Here is a 16,241-nt window from a genome sequence, read left to right as displayed (position 1 = left end):
CTGAAGGGCAATAGTCGCCGCTCGCTTTGTTTTATCACAAATATATCAATGCTTTGAGGCTCCGAAATGCATGGCTGATTAGTTCACGCAGTCACCGCAATTTTCTTCATGGGCTTTGAACGCCCCTCTAGAGTTTTCCCATCTTTCCCTGCGCCTTCCTTCTCGTGGCTTGTTTAAATACCTCGACGCATTACAAAAAACTTTCGGGATGGCATTTTTGGCAAGGCTCTCTTGTTCTCGGGCAATTTCAACAGATTTGCGTTCGATTACAGGAACGCAAGTTTTCAGAATTTCCTTATCGTGAAAGTGACGATTGCACACTCTCGACTTGGTTGAAAGGTTGTCTGCACGTGGAATAGCACTGTTCCATGCAACGAGAAGCGCTTCGCGCTTGAGCGAAAATGAATGTTGGTCTGAGCTCTGCTCTTGTCCGTTCGATAGCCACTCGTGCAGTCAGTCACGCAGCATGTCGGCATGGCTACACTGTGCGTTATATTATTCCACGAAAACCACAAAATCATCACACAAAAGCGACAACTGCCATTCTCGCCAGAACGTCGCGGTCACGATGACTACAAGAGTCCGTTGACTGCGTTGCTCGTCATTGGGAGCCTCCATGGCTTCCTGCAGCTAGAGCCTGGTGCGACTCCAGCGCCACTGACTCGCCCACGTGGTGCGGTGCCGCGCATCCCGCCGCAGTTTGAAAACTAACCTAGTCTACTAACATTAGTGAGGAGTGCCTGCCGAGACTTGCGTTAGGCCTGACCCAACATCAGAGTAGCAGCGAGAACAAATGGTCGTGCATGTATTTTTTCTTTATGTGTGTGGAGCATTTTCTTTTTTTTTGTGTGCCTAGACCTTTGAGAGGTGCAGTGCAGCCAGGAGGTCCGCACATGGAGTGCAAGACAACCGTCCACGGAGAACAGCAAACCAGAAGCGAGTGAGTGCCTCAGCCTGGATGGTGACCCTATTTTTCTTTGTAAATAATCTTTTTTCTGTCTCTTTGGCCCTGGGATCTGGGTGCCGCAATCTGCTGACTGGTATTGATGATTGCTGAAAAGCACTGTGGTGCTCCGATACCGCTGGACGCGGTAGGCGTCGTTCGCTCATAAGTTGCTTTTGGATCGCAGCGAGCCAGTGGGGCCACCCTGGGTTCCTTGGCAGAGATGCACATCCTCGTGGCGTTGTGTTCTAGACAATGTCCTTAGTCCTAAGGGACTAGGCTTAAGGCTCTTTTTGGGGGCTGCCTGTCGCACATCGGAGGACAGTCTAACCGTGGCACACAATGAGCAAATGTGTTTTGCTTGTTTTACATTTTTATTTATTTGAAAATACTGCAGCCCAATTCAGGGCTATAGCAGGAGCGAGTATTTTCATACAATCCAACGCATCAAATACATATAACAACAACAAAGGATGTTATCATAACACATGATACCTTCTGATGCTGCGACTCAATTGCCGACGCAGATTCAGAAATTGTTGATGAACGAATGTTTCCATGCAAGGAATTCCAACTCTCCACAATGTGAGGAAAGAAACTATTTGAAGGCATTGGTACGGGCAAAAAAAAAAAAAAAGGTCCTATATTAAGATTATGATGGCTCATGGTTGCATATGGTTCGGCAAACAATATATGCTCTGAAAGGCAATTGGAAGAATGGACTATAGACTGAAAACGTTTGAGGGACTTGGTTTTACGGCAGGATGAGAGCGGACTTTGTTTTAGAGAAGACATTGCAGGTACGGGTGAAAAATGGAAGTCGTTGCAGCAACAAGTAAATCTTACAGCTTTCTGTTGTACACATTTGATTTTATCAATTTAACGGCTTTGTATGGGTTCCAGACATTTAACGAATCTTCAGGAACAGGCAGAGTTAAATGCAAACAAAACGAACGCCCTCCACTTCGACTGATTGTTAAGTCAGCGGAAAGGCTTCCCTCTCAGTTGATGGTGATGGATGCGAGAGGAGGGCCTCTTGCTGGACCCTGGGGGACTTGCTTTGTGACAGACGGCTGCAGAGTTGAGCCCACGTCGTCCATCAAATGAGTGACCACCGTCTGATGCTTTTCCAATACTGACTAAACATTTATTAACTCAAAATAAAATAAGCAGAACTAACACACTTTTCATTACGTTCAGATTACACGACGCCGAGCCTACTATCGGCCACCGCCACGAACTCCTCTCTGCTTCATCCACGTTGTCCCTACCGCCCCGGGCCACCACCAGTCACGCATGACTGGCCCGCACGGCTGCCGTCCAGCAAAAGCCCCGCTCTCTCATTCCCGCATCCCGATCTTTAGCCGAAGACAACCCCCTTGCAACACCACAACCAATGAACAATTTTCCCGCCACTTTCTCCTGAATTAAACACTTCATATAGAAAAGAACAACAAAAAACATCATCACACACAAGTGAAGCTGCTCACCGCCCTGGCTAGCTATGCCAAAAAGAAAACATACAGAGATGCACAGTGCTGGCCATTTCTATCGTCGCCTCACGCACAGAGCGTCTCTGAAAGACAACACGCGTTTCGGCCGAAAAACCCCAAACCCGAGCTTCCGCACTCCCGGAGAGCCAAACTCCCGTCATTCTGGGAAGTGCGACGCCGTTTGTGGGACAAGCTACAGTACCCTCTCAAGCTCAAGCACCCCTTCTCCTTGCGTCCTCGCAGCGCCTTTCGTGAGTCCAGCCCGTTCTGCCTTTCCGTTCTCATTTGACCGGCGTGCGCTATTTTCCTCCCTCTGCTTTCTCCACGACGCACTCTGGCTGCGTTGTGACAGGCCGGAATAAAGTTTTATACATCAGCAGTTTGGCTTCATTAGGAGCTGCTCTTGCTGTGCGCTTTGAGTAACCAACGAGCTTTAGCAGTGATGTAATCGATGCGCTTTGATATTGTGAGTAAAAATGACACCAAGGTATTTGTATCATGTACTCTATGTCGTAATACGAAGGTGATAGGTGATGGACCTTGCTGTAGCCGAAACATCTCACCTAACTAGAGAAAGCTAACTTAGTTCGAATGAAGTTGGTATTTTTGCGCTGAGAAGGCGAATCGGAAATTTTACGGAACCATATCAGGCCGGAAAAACCACGGATGCGCGTTCGACTGAAGCAAGCCAGCTTTGTTCTGGTGAACTCAACTCGGTGCTGTGCTAGATAAAATTGGCACTCGCATTGGACCACATTTTACCAAATGGTCATTTTGCTCAATTTGTTCAACCTCTTGGAGATCCGGAGGCATATGCAGAGATCAAGTGAAGCCGCCTGGGCCTGTACGTTGCTGCCTGCTGCCCTGCGTCCGCGAGTCCCTGAAGCTACGGTGTCTCATAGAACCAGTCCGGCTTAATGGGAGAGGAAGCCAACACCCTGCCTGCCAACAAAGACGTGTCAGTGGGAACCACACCCTCCCGTCACGCTGGCTTCTGGGACCTGCCGATGGACAGCGGGGGCCCCTTCACCTTGCTGCTCATCGGATGGCAGTGGTGCGTTGCCTGTGCTGCAAGCCCCACGTGTACCTCGCGGATGGCATTCAAGGAGCAGCTCTTAATAACCATTAGGTGAACACTTGAAGAAGGGGAGGGGAGTAGAAAATCAGTTGCCTCCCCCTTCACCTTGGCCAATCACCATCACCCTAGCGAGCGTCGGGGCAGCACTGGCTGGGGGAAGGGGTAATTACCTCCCCTTGGGGGAATGAGTACCAGCGATGGGTGCGCCACCAAGGCGTCTACGCGGATTACCGCGAGAAGACGGCATGGAGCTTCTATATCCAGTCGGTAACACGTGCGGTCATCTCCCGCTGCCTGTCCCAGCAAATGCTGGCACGGAGTATGTGGAGCACACGGGAAGACTCATCGTGCACGACAGCCCATCTTCTGGTTCGCAACAGCGCGGCAACCGGTAAAATACCGCACGCTCTCGTCGCCTCCCGCGGCAGACGCCTTCTTACGTAGCCTTGTCCTTCCAAGGAAAACCTTAAAACCTTGTTGCTGTATAGCTAGCCAACATGCTCTGTGTTATTTGCAAGTGCAATAGACCTTATTCAGAATTGCTCCCATCTATCGGCCGCCACCATGTTTGAGGGTATCTGAATTGAGGAGCGGCAAGCGGCGTAGTAAGGGGTCGCTTGGCCGGCATCGTTAATGCTCGTTGAGGCCGATAATGCTGACATACTGTTATGTCCCTTGTTGTATGCAAAACTAAAATAAGGGTATAGAAGAAAAGAAGCTCCAAGTTCTATCCCTTGAGCTTTTTTTTTTCTTGAGGCTTGTATCAATCTGCTCTCGCGTGGTTGTTGCGCTAGGCACACTTTCGATCAACGACGCGCCCGAATTTTAAAATGGTATCTTATCAAGCATGCTTTGGAAGATTGCAAATCCCTACTCAGTGCTAAGGCAGACAAAATATATCGCCCACAGTGTGTTAAATTTGTCTGTTTCATCCCAGCTTTTACGGTTTCATGCATACAAGCTGTCAACAGATTTTGCCCGCATGTATGCATCCAAGTATCCAGATAGAACACATTTCAGGACTTCAAAGGCGCCAGACTGTTCTCTTAAATGTCAGCGCGATATTCTAACATCTTTACGCATTTAATTCATTGATGAATGGAATATAGTCGACTACGTCCAGGCTTCAGTTGCTGAGATGAGTCTCCAGAACACGGCTTGCAAAAGGTAAGACGCTAAGTATACGTGACAGCAATCGCCTATACCTTTTGCTGCTCTCGTCTACCGCAAGTTTGCACAATTGTTGTTGCTACAGTGACGGCAGTCACCATGCCGTTTATTATTTTTTTTATTAGTGCGAGGTTTGTTTCTCTGCGAGGTATGTGAGGTGCATCAAAAAGTTAGTCCTTAATTTTTACCACGGCAATTTTGTATTCTCTTATTCATATAGCTGAATAATGCCGTTTTTTTTCATTTAACCTTCATGGCACGCCATAAAGACATTGTAATGAGGTAGGGGTTGAAACTGTCAACTATTTGTCATTATCCATAGAGCAATATCGTTTGTAGCGAGCCTTACCGCGCTTAGCAGTGAGGAATTGCTACTGCGGTTATCGCAATAGAAATTAGAATGGGCGCACACGTCTTCCAACTTTATTTGTTACCCAGCCCTATAAATGCATGGATCACATTTTCTGTATGCCCATTGCTCGCTACATTACTACTTCACTGAACTGCTGCTGGCAAATAATGTTTGCTGTTTTCCAATATGGCAAAAGAAATATTGCATTACAGCTCCATTGTTGACATTTATGTTCTTTCAGGTGTCAACTGACTGCACTCCCCATAAGTTCGGACTTTTCAAAGTATGTTTGGCAGCTTTAAATAGAAAACTGCCATTCAACATTAGACAGTCTTGTACTAGTCTCGACAATTTCGATGCAAGATGTTTGCAGCATGCACATGCACGATAAAGCCTTGTTTCAACCCAAAGGCTACTCATAAAAACGCTAGTGTGCTCCCCGGTTTGCATGGAAGTGCTCATATGTTCGGATGATGCACGGACGATTGTGATGGCTGTACGTACACAGCAAAGAATGACTGCTGCAAACACTGCGCATTGCTCAAAGCACTGCTCGAATGTATGTCCACCAATGAGCTTGACACTGCATCTGGGTATAAGGCAGACATCTGCGATGAGACTTCGCAGACAGCAGTATCTGTTAATATATTGATTTTTACGAAATAGAACCACGATGCGACGGCAACAAGTGCTACATATCTGAGGAGGATCAGCGGGCACGGAATCACGTCGTTGACCTGTTACGTTTCGCTGGCAAATTCGCGAGGTTGTGTGTTTTAGCCAATAACATATGGAATATGGGAACTGCTATGTGAGTTTTTACATGCTAACGAGATACATCAGCGGTCAAACATTCAGACAGAAAATGGAACAGGAGTGCGCGGGCTGTACTGGGAATTGTAAAGGCCCATAAGAGCGCAGTGTTTATTATGCATCAGTCCTATATTTAAAAAAAAAGAAACAATATTAAGCTCCTACGTATATGTACGCATATTCTTACACCATACTATATGGAACGACAACGATCACGGCCAAGTGCCGGGCACAGTAACAAGTTGAGCCTTGCCTGCGCTGGACTCGAAAACATACTGCTGCGACTCGCGCAGCGTACTGACATCGCAGACATGCTTTACACCAGGAAGCAGTATCAGTATGTTTTGCACTTTCATGGACACGTATTTGAGCACTGTATTAAGGAATCCGCTGGAGGTGCAACAAAGGCTTTGCCGTTTGTAGCTACGCTGACGTCACCATTCGAAGAAGTTTTGGCAGTGCAGTATCGCTTCACGAAGTAAAATTGGAATGTAGGCAGCATGGACAAGTCAATCGTCTATTATTCGGTCATTTTTTGCTCTGAATGCAAACAAATAGCACAGAAACCACAGCATAAAGCAGACTCAGCTAGCGTTACGGCAGCAACCATATAGTGTCCTAGCAGCTGTAAGCGGAGCCGACTCACTTAACCCTTGAACATGGCGTCGTTTTGCCACGTCTTCGCATCAAGACTGCAGTGAGGAATGTTTATTGCAGAAAAGAAATGTAATTTGGAGCTGTTTGCTGCTTCCCAGTGCTCTGCATTGCATGGGAAGCAAGTGTATTCACTAAGGACTATGAACGAGGTCAGATCGGCACAAACGCGCGGCAAGCTCTACAAAGACTACGTGTCCTACAGTTTACGCATTGGAGAATAAGTCTGACACCGATTTCTTATTCACGTTCACTTTTTTAAATGCCAATCTCGGCAAACTGTTTAGATCTGATGATCGTGAACTCAGCCTCGCCAAGCGGACTGTCCGCCGCGCTGCCGTCGTCATCACGATAACAATCCGACTACCGTTTCGTTGCTGGAGTTGGCGCGATTTCAAGCGTTTTCTGTTTCGAGCTTATCTTTCTGCTCATCTGCGATATCACTGTCTCGGCGGGTGCGACCGCTGGCAGTAGCAGTCTCCCATGCTGGGGAACACTCTAGGCCTACTTCAGGCTCGTACACACGATCGTTCGGCACACGACTTTCGTCGGCCTGAGCGCGCACAGCCGAGGCAGGGCATCACTTGAGATGATTAATCAACTATTTATTTCACTTTTTTTCACAAATTCTTGCCGTGAATGCACCTCGCGGTACGGAAAAAAGCGTGGCCGGTGTCACGTCTCCGCCGTCTCCCCGCGGCTGGGGCACGCCGAGCAGACGCCGTCAGGCAGCTCCGCCAATGCGGTGACGCCTTATCGTCACGTGCACCCCAAAAGCCAATGGGATTGCAAATGCCACATTTTTTTTTTGCTATTTTTTATGCGAACAATGGGCAAATGTAAACAGCAGAGGCGGCAATTTGAAGACGAAGGGCGGCTTTTTCGAATGAGACCAAGATAACTACGGTGCTGCGCACAAAATGGGAGCTACGCCTCGTGGAAAATGGTTGTTTCGGGGGCTGTTTTCGGCCCAAATTCGGGCGACGTCGATTATATAAATTGGTATTGTTACTAAAATACCTATCCTAGAGATGAAAAACTTAGCAGATAGGTAGATGAAGAGCTACTGATTTCGCAAATCACATTTTCTAAATTGATTTTTTTGCGATTTTTTTTTTTGGTCTGAAAGACCCGTGTCCCCCCTTAATGCTCCCAGCAAGTCGATCTTCAAGCTCTGCTTCATAAGAAGCTTCACAAGAAGAGTGTCAATCAGTCTCCTCTTGTAAACTGCCTTGCAGGCCCTGATTTTATCTTGAGCTTGGTCTTTAACGTCAGTGCTGCTCTTTTTTTCACGTTCACCGCCATCACAGCACTACGCACACCCACACACCACACTTGACTCGACGACCGACGCAGCCTTTGCCGAACGCTACAACGGCCACGCCGCAACGCCGCTGCTAACACTAAAACCAAAAATCGCGAAAGACTCAAAAACCAAAAAGGCAAAAGCAACATTCGATCGCGCCGCTGCCGCCGCTGCTGAAGCAGCGCTGTCAGCGATTGTGAAATGCGAACGATTTCTTATGGCCTCCGAGATACCTCCGTGCGCACAAACAGGCACGCGGGGTGATCTCGGAGGCCGTGGATTTCTTTGGCTGTCAACTCCTAATGCCGTTGTGGCATCTGTGGTGCTGTCAGCGCCTGCGAGGTAGAATCACTGGAAAATTTCAGAGTACCGCATTCGCTTTCCACGCGCCGCCGGCTCGCCTACTGGCTGATGCGCGTCACGTGACCTCACGTCGCCATATCCCTTCCAAGCGCGCGCATGGAATACGTGTCTTTTTTTTTTTTATTGTTTTTTGGTGCGCTACAGGAAAATAGGCAGACACTGCTTGAACCCATAGCCAGCGGCTAGTAAAGGGTCCAATGGAAAAAGTTCATAGGTTGCAGGCACCCAATCGTCAAAGTTAGAGACATCAGAAGTAGTAACTTTACAATAAACATAACAAAGTTAGTTATCGCTTATACATTCGTAAAACTACCAATGAAGAGAAGAAAATATAAACTAAAACCTCACAAATCAAACAAAAGCGCGTAGAACTTATACAAGAAATAAAGCAAAGAAAGATGAATGCATAATGTCACCACACTATAACAATACATAATGTCACATGTCGCGGAGAAATAACGCATCAGATACAATACAGGTATACGTAGAGGTTACATGGGTAATACCAGGCGAACAATGTAAGGTTACAGTAGGCAAATGCAAGTATGGACTCAAAGTGTTTCATTCATTTTAAGGTAGTATTCTTTTATTGCAATGGAAAAATTCTTGGCAAGCTTTACGTCACAGGGTAGAGAATTCCAGATTTTGACGCCCGTAAACTGCAGCATACGCTCACCATAAACGTTTCTTTTTATGGGTAAATTAAAATTTCCGTAAGTGTGGCTTCGGGTTGTACGTGACGGGATGTTAAATATAGATATATCGAAGGGGAGGTTGTTACTTACTATTTTGTGGATACATTCAGCAGTGTTTTTCTGACGAAGCAGGTCAAAAGGCAGCACGCGTAGTTTAATAAATAGTGGTTTGCTGGGTCTAGAGTAGTCTGAAAACGAGATTATTCTAAGTGCTCGCTTTTGTGAACGTCTAATGGGTTCTAGGTAAGTATTGTACGTCCAACCCCACGACTCAATGCAGTATGACAGGTGAGTATGTACTAATGTGAAGTAAAGGACTCTCAGAATATTGGCATCAAAATATTGGCGAAATTGATGAAGAGCATAGCAACCCGATGCAATCTTCGTGCAAATGGAGTCAATCTGATGTTGCCAATGTAAATGGTTATCTAGGGTCACTCCAAGGTACGTAAAGACAGTGGTTGGTTCAAGCTGGGTCTGACTGATAGTTAATCTAATATCACTCGAGTCCAGTGATTTTTTCCGTGAATGGAACAGTATGTATTTAGTTTTCTTAGTGTTCAATGTTAATTTGTTCGCGAGATACCAGTCTGCAATTTTTTTCAATTCTGTGTTTGCGATGCTTTCTAGTTCGGCAGTATGACAAGCAGTAACGATAATGGCAGTGTCATCGGCATACATGAGAGCACTGGCTGAGGATAATACCTGAGGAAAATCGTTGACGTAAAGTGAGAAAAGTAACGGACCGAGAGTTGAACCTTGCGGTACTCCTGTGTATAAGCACCGCACATTTGATGTTAGGTTATTCATTGAGACAACTTGTTTGCGATCAGTAAGGTAACTAGAAAAAAAGTCAAGCACCCTATCACGAAATCCATATATTCTTAATTTATTAAGCATGATGCCGTGGTTCACTGTGTCGAAGGCTTTTCTTATGTCCAGAAATATAACAGCGGCCAGCTCATTGTTATCTAATGCACTGTTAATTGCCTGGGTGAGTGTAATGACTGCTGAGCTAGTAGAGTGCTTTGGGCGAAATCCATGTTGCTGGGGGCAGATAATATTGTATTTCTCAAGAAAAAGGAGAATACGTTTGGACAGAATTTTTTCAAATATGTTATTAATAACGCTAAGTACGGAAATAGGCCTGTAACTAGAGGGGTCAGAAGGGTCACCATCTTTAAATACAGGGGTGACTCGGGCTACCTTTAAGGGTGATGGGTATGTGTAATTCAGCAGGGAATGATTTGAACAGCCGGCATAGTATGGGCGCTAAGATATCAATGTTTTCCTTAATAAACTTTGCAGGAATGCCGTCCAAGCCTGCTGCCTTGTTTGTTTTCAACTCCATGACAACAGACAACACCTCATTGATTTCAACTTCGTGCAGAGCGAAAGAATTAACAACTGACGCTGGAAGATTATTGTCTGCACTGGCATCAGGAAGCTTTGCAGCTAGATCTGGACCGACACTTGTGAAAAATGTATTGAATTCATCAACAGTTTTTTCAGTGATATTAGAGGGAAGTGTGGGATATCTTTTCAAGTTTTGCGTGACCTCATTGATAACTTCCCACATTTTTTTGGATTTCCAGCAGAACCTTGAATTCGGCTAGTAAAATATTCTTTTTTTCGGGCTCTCATTAAGGACACAGATTTATTACGCACGCATTTGTACTGATACAGATAATATTCGTTGCCTTTATGATGTAGCCATTTATGATACCAATAGTCCTTTCTTCTTAATATGTTCAATATTTCTTCGGTCATCCAGGGACAAATTGGTTTATGACGCTGGGAAGACGCTACACTTTGGCTGCTGCAATTTATAAGGTCAACCAGAGCGCTAATCAAGTTAGAGAACTCTATATTGACATCTTCATGATATATTAAGTCAGTATTGAGTAATAACAATTTGTTACGGAATAATTCATAATTTAACTTGGTTGTATTTCTTGGTTTCATACCTTTTACTTTTGTAGGTGTGTCTACCTTAACGAAAATTGGCAAGTGGTCCGAAATTGGTGCTTGGTAGACGCCAGCATGTACACCGGTGTCAATATTTGTCAGTGCATGATCAATAGATGTTGCCGAAAGGGTGGTTATGCGTGTCGGAGAAGCAATCAAGTTGCGGAAGTTGTATGATTTGTATGTGTAATCTGGGGCACTCGTGGAGCTAGTATCAATATTCATGTCACCAACGATAATAACTCGGTTTTTGTAGCTTTTAGTTAAACAGGACAAGATTGATTCCAGTTTATCAAAAAAATCGGCAAGATTTGAATTCGGAGGTCGGTAGACTACGCCCACTATAAGTCCGCATTCAAGTTTCACAAATAAGGCTTCAAGTTCGGGTGAACAACAAGAGACTGATGATAAGATAGTGTAGTGAAGGCTTTCTGTCACGAATAATGCCACACCGCCACCGCGAAACTGCGTGTCCCGTGGGCGTGACATTGTTGCATAGCCGGGAATTGATATATGTTCATGTTTCCTGAGCCACGTTTCAGTGGTCGCTATGATTTCAAAAAACTCCCCATTGCTGACGATAAAAGAATTTAAAGAGTTCAAGTTTCTGTTTATGCTGCGAACGTTACTGTGAAGTGCTGGAGTTCCTCTTTTGTCAATTGTTTCTCGCCGTGTACACGTGAGACATTATGTTGTGCTTTTGGGTGCGGCACCGGGCCTGGGTTAGGAAAGGTGTGTTTTCTGTGCCTGAACGAAAAAAGTGATCTGCATTGGTGATTAGTGTGGCTTCACAGAACCGACAGGCAAAAATTCATGCCTCAAGGAGCACCTTGTGCTAGATACGCTGGTTCATTGGTTTCAAATTATTTTCGTTTAGACGTGAAAGAAGCGTAGGAAATACTCAACGTGAACATGGTGCGCCTGGTCACAACATGTGTACCTTCCAACGCAGTATATGTGTTTACCTTCCAGCACAGGAATATGCAGCATCCGTTTTACTTGCGTAATTTTGCAAAAGCTACCCTCACAGTAAGGTAAACATCTAGCCAGCTGGCAGCAGATACATCTATCTTCAGTACTCGTGCATGAAAGCGTATGGGCTCGTGTGCGGATCGATGTCAGCGCGCACCTCTTCGTTTTTTATTTTTATTGGTAACGTAAACGTACATACAATGCTTTATGCACAGATTTATTAGTTATTTATTTCTAGTGGCACGTTAAAGAAACCCAGGTGGTGGAAATTTCCGGAGCTCTCCACAACGGTGTTTCATAGTCTGAGTCGCTTCAGGATGTTAAACCCCATAAACTTAACGAACCAACCATATTTGTTGTGTGTTTGCAGCTGGCGACTTCTAGACAATGTGTGTCAACAATCAATGTACGATGTGGATGCCATTTCAATTTTTGATGGCAGTTAATGAGCGAGGCTCTGCCAAATTGGCGGCACAAGGTGTACGGCGATGAAATATCAGGCGATACCATGAAACAATGAAAAGTGCAGATTGCAACAATGAAAAGTGGAGATTGTAGTACTTTACAGTACTGCAATCTCCTCGGCACAGTATTGCTTTTGAACACATCGCAGGAAGATGCCCATAATGAGGACAAATTATGAGAGGCAACACATACAGTACCAAATTCCTTGTTTGCTTAATCGCACTAAACACCTGCTAGATTTTCAAAAGTCAGTTCCCAAAAAGCTGCTCAAGAATATAACACTACGAGAAAATATTGAGTTTCTCTGACTTGTTTCCCAGTGCTTTGTTCACCTATATGGTGTTTTAATGTTGTTTGTTTTATCCTTAGTTTCCACAAAAACGTGACGACATGGTTATATGCCTGTATTATATCTTCATTGTGTCATTATGTAATGTGTTCACTGTCATTGATATTGCTAACCGATATCTATATTCTGTCATGCACTTTGCAAGTTTTTTTTTTGTATGTTTTTTTTTTGTCAGATAAATTTTCTTCACATGCATTCTCTAGGTTTTTATGTCCACATATGCAAGATTATCCCTGATGTATTAGATATACGTTTGCATTTTATATTTTAATGAAAGTAATTTTTGCTTGCAATTGTGGTTATATATACGAGTGTGATCTCTGCGTGCTGAACTGAGTACGGAGCAGAAGCCTTTGTCAGGCTTCTAGCCTTTTGCCTTTGCTTCGGTTTCTGTAACCAGAATAAACCGGATAGATTTAAAAAAAAAATAATAAAAGACTTGAAAAAGAAAATCAGGTATAAAAGTATACAAATTTATATAGTGAGAAAACATTGTATGTGAAATGCTATCTCTTCATACCCTTAACGGCGGAGCTTAAGCGTCCCCGTATTTTTGAGGGGGAGCTGATTTCGCAAAAGAAAAATGTGGTTCATTGTTATCTTCCTATATTGTATAAATTTACTTGTGATATCTTGATTGCTTTGCATTTTATTTTATTTGTTTTTTCTAAAAAACGTCAGCACCTTATTCAACTTGACTACATTTTTCTGACTTGATATATGTTTACTTGTGTGTAATTGATGTAATTAAATAGTCACATACAGTAAAACCTCGTTAATTCAAATAATTCAGCCTGCTTCAAAAATGTACATAAGTGTATGGCAGCAAACTTATTAATTTGGCGCTAAATTACGTGCGCACCAGTTAATTTGGACTACAGACGGGCCGAGGCTGTTGCGGAAATTAGTTTTCGGAGCACACATCGCTACGGCCATCATTCCCTAAGGACCATGTAAGAACCGGAAACGACGGAAACCACTATTTCAAAAACGTACGGATGGCGGCGCTGCTTTACACACACACACACACTAGGAGCGCGCATGGCACGCTTCGCTACAGCCATCATCTATCCATCCGCAACTCTGCTGCTATGCTGACTATCCGGCTCGTGCTTCTGCCTCCAAAAACTACCGCCGCTCTTCACCCTATGGATCAAGGTGTTATCCAATATGTAAAAAAAAGTATCATAAACAAGTGCTGGAGCATATGCTTCTTTGCATGGATCGGAAGCAGGCGTGCGTCATCACGCTCCTGAGTGCCATTCATATTCTGGCTCACATGTGGACACACACGCCGCCAGGCACTGTGGATTTGTGATGTCTGCCACAACCTTGTAGCCTGCAGCGCCAGCAGCTGCTCCCCACCGAAGTGAATCTCGCCGACTACACTTCCATTGATGACGGAGTTGTTGTCGCTGCCAGTTACCATATTTACATAATTGTAGGTCGACCCCCCCAAATCGCATGTCCCGGAAAAAAATAAAACATAACGCGGTGGATGCTCTCGAAAACGTAAAATATATTGCCTGGCTGTACAACTCGTCTACACTTCAAATCACGTATTTCGGCCATATACGCGGCAAGCCTGGCCTCCAAGCTCTGGATAGCATACCATCTGTGTCCCTTGGAAACCTCTTTGCTTTGCATCAAAGTTCAAAATTTTGTCTCGCTGCCCTCACTACCACCACTACTCCGGCGTATCCCTTTTAGAAGCTTCAAACTTGCGGCCCACAGTTCAGTTGTTTTTCGGCATAAACGATAGCCGCCTCCTTGAACACTGCACGGAATAAGCGGCGAGTGCCTTTTGGGCTAAAAAGTTCGTGACGAAGCATGTAGCCGGTCGTAAAGTTAAAAGTGCGAATGCGCAACGAATGATCGGTGTCGGCTTTTCCATCAACCATCGGCATTCCTTGGAAGTGCCTCCGTGTCATGTGACCCGACGAGACTGACGTGCAAAAAGGGAGCGTCGCCGCAATTCGAACAGCGGATCTTCCTTAAATCATCAACACTCCCGCAGCTGCAGTTTGTGCTGCGCAGTAAAAGTTAAAAAATTCTTCCAGAGAAGCACGCACAATAACTGAATGTTGCACTTAAAGCCGTAGAGGAAACAAATTCGTCATAGCCTGCCTGATATGGTTATTGTCTTGCTCTTGTTATCAGTGTCATGCTTTGGTTTCGATTGTAAATTGACCCCCCATCTTCAGATTTTCGAATTTTAAAAAAGGGACTGACTTACAATCGTGTAAATATGTAAGCGATGATGAGATAATCAGCGATGCCCTCGATGTGGCAGCTGAGGCGTTCGGTGAAGAGGGCTCGCTCGATAATGATGAGCCCCCGGTGCGTCGTACCACTACACAAGTCGCGGATGCTCTCACAGTTTTAGAGGACCTCTGTTATCATGCTTCTGGCAAAACGCTGGCCCTGGAAAGTTGTCCCATGCTCACAAACTGGTCCTCACTGCCCAGCTTTCCACGAAAAAGCAGACGAGCATTTCTGACTTCACGAGGTAGAGGTATGCATAAAAAAAAACTCGCATGCGGTTTTTGTTGCTCATTGGATAATTCGACATTCAGATAATTTGGACATATTTTTCACTCCCGTGAGATCCGAATTAATGAGGTTTTACTGTATTATGATTCAAATTAATTCCGACGTAGCAAAGTAACGCTACAATTTTGTTCTGAATTTATTTTAATAAACTGCATTACCTGTTCACACACTTGCTTCTGCTTGCAAGTTTGAAAAATGTGTGGTTTCTAAACCTCATTATGCATCAATATGCATTGCAATCCATCGCCTTCTTAGTTTACTTTTGAATGAACAAGGCCACTGCCAGTCTAATCATTGAGTCTGGAGACGCCGAAGATGGTGACTTTGCATGAAGAGTGGGCGAGGGACAAATAGATTATTGCAATCTGTCCGTCTAGTGCAAAAGTTTGAATAGTTTGCTATATTAATTTAGTGCTCCCCTAAGGAAGGGTGCAGTTTTGTAATTAAAACTGTTTTTGTTATGCATGAAATGCTACTAATTCTGAAATGTACATGTAAATATTGCCACAGATAAGGCAAGCAACGAGAACTGAATTCTTGTACGTAGCACGCTCACTCTGTTCGGGGCTCTCTCTCTCTCTCTGTGCTGTGCCTTGTGCCTTGCATCCTATTTATGCTTATTTCAGATCTTTATCTTAAACAGGTTAATATAGTTAATCAAGCTCATCTCTTGGATATAAAGTAAGAAGAAAGTGTACAAATTTTAGATGTTGGCATATTTGCAGATGTCTTTTGTGTGCAATAAAGCTGTTAAATTTTGTTAAATGCTTAGTAATTTTAGAGGTGTAAAGCTAAAATTTGCCCGTATATATGCTGGCAATCATTTGCCGAAATCGGTTTCAAAAACTGTTACTGGCACATTTTGAAAAATTTGGCTTTATTGCATTTTTGAGTGTCTTAGGAGTCATGTGCAATAAAATCATTCCACTGCCATATATTATGAAATGGCAAAAGGCTGAGTTAAAAAAAAATTGCAGCACTTTTTGGTATAATATTTCATCGCTATACATTTAGAGAGTTGAGTTTTATGGGCAAAAAAAAATTCTGGAGTCAAAATGTTTGATCAG

The 16,241-nt window shown here is 44.3% G+C and overlaps 1 protein-coding gene across 3 annotated transcripts in view; it reads right to left on the bottom strand.

Moving 5' to 3' along the window:
- Nucleotides 1-16,241, bottom strand: part of LOC146171557 (uncharacterized) — a 342,743-nt gene that overhangs the window by 66,395 nt on the left and 260,107 nt on the right. The gene's annotated exons all lie outside the window — the stretch shown is intronic.

The sequence above is a fragment of the Amblyomma maculatum genome, unplaced genomic scaffold, assembly GCF_055883805.1.
Source record: "Amblyomma maculatum isolate TAMU_Amacu unplaced genomic scaffold, ASM5588380v1 scaffold_19, whole genome shotgun sequence".
Taxonomy (NCBI): domain Eukaryota; kingdom Metazoa; phylum Arthropoda; class Arachnida; order Ixodida; family Ixodidae; genus Amblyomma; species Amblyomma maculatum.
Note: the sequence above shows the minus strand (reverse complement) of the source record. Positions and strands in the feature narration are given on the sequence as shown.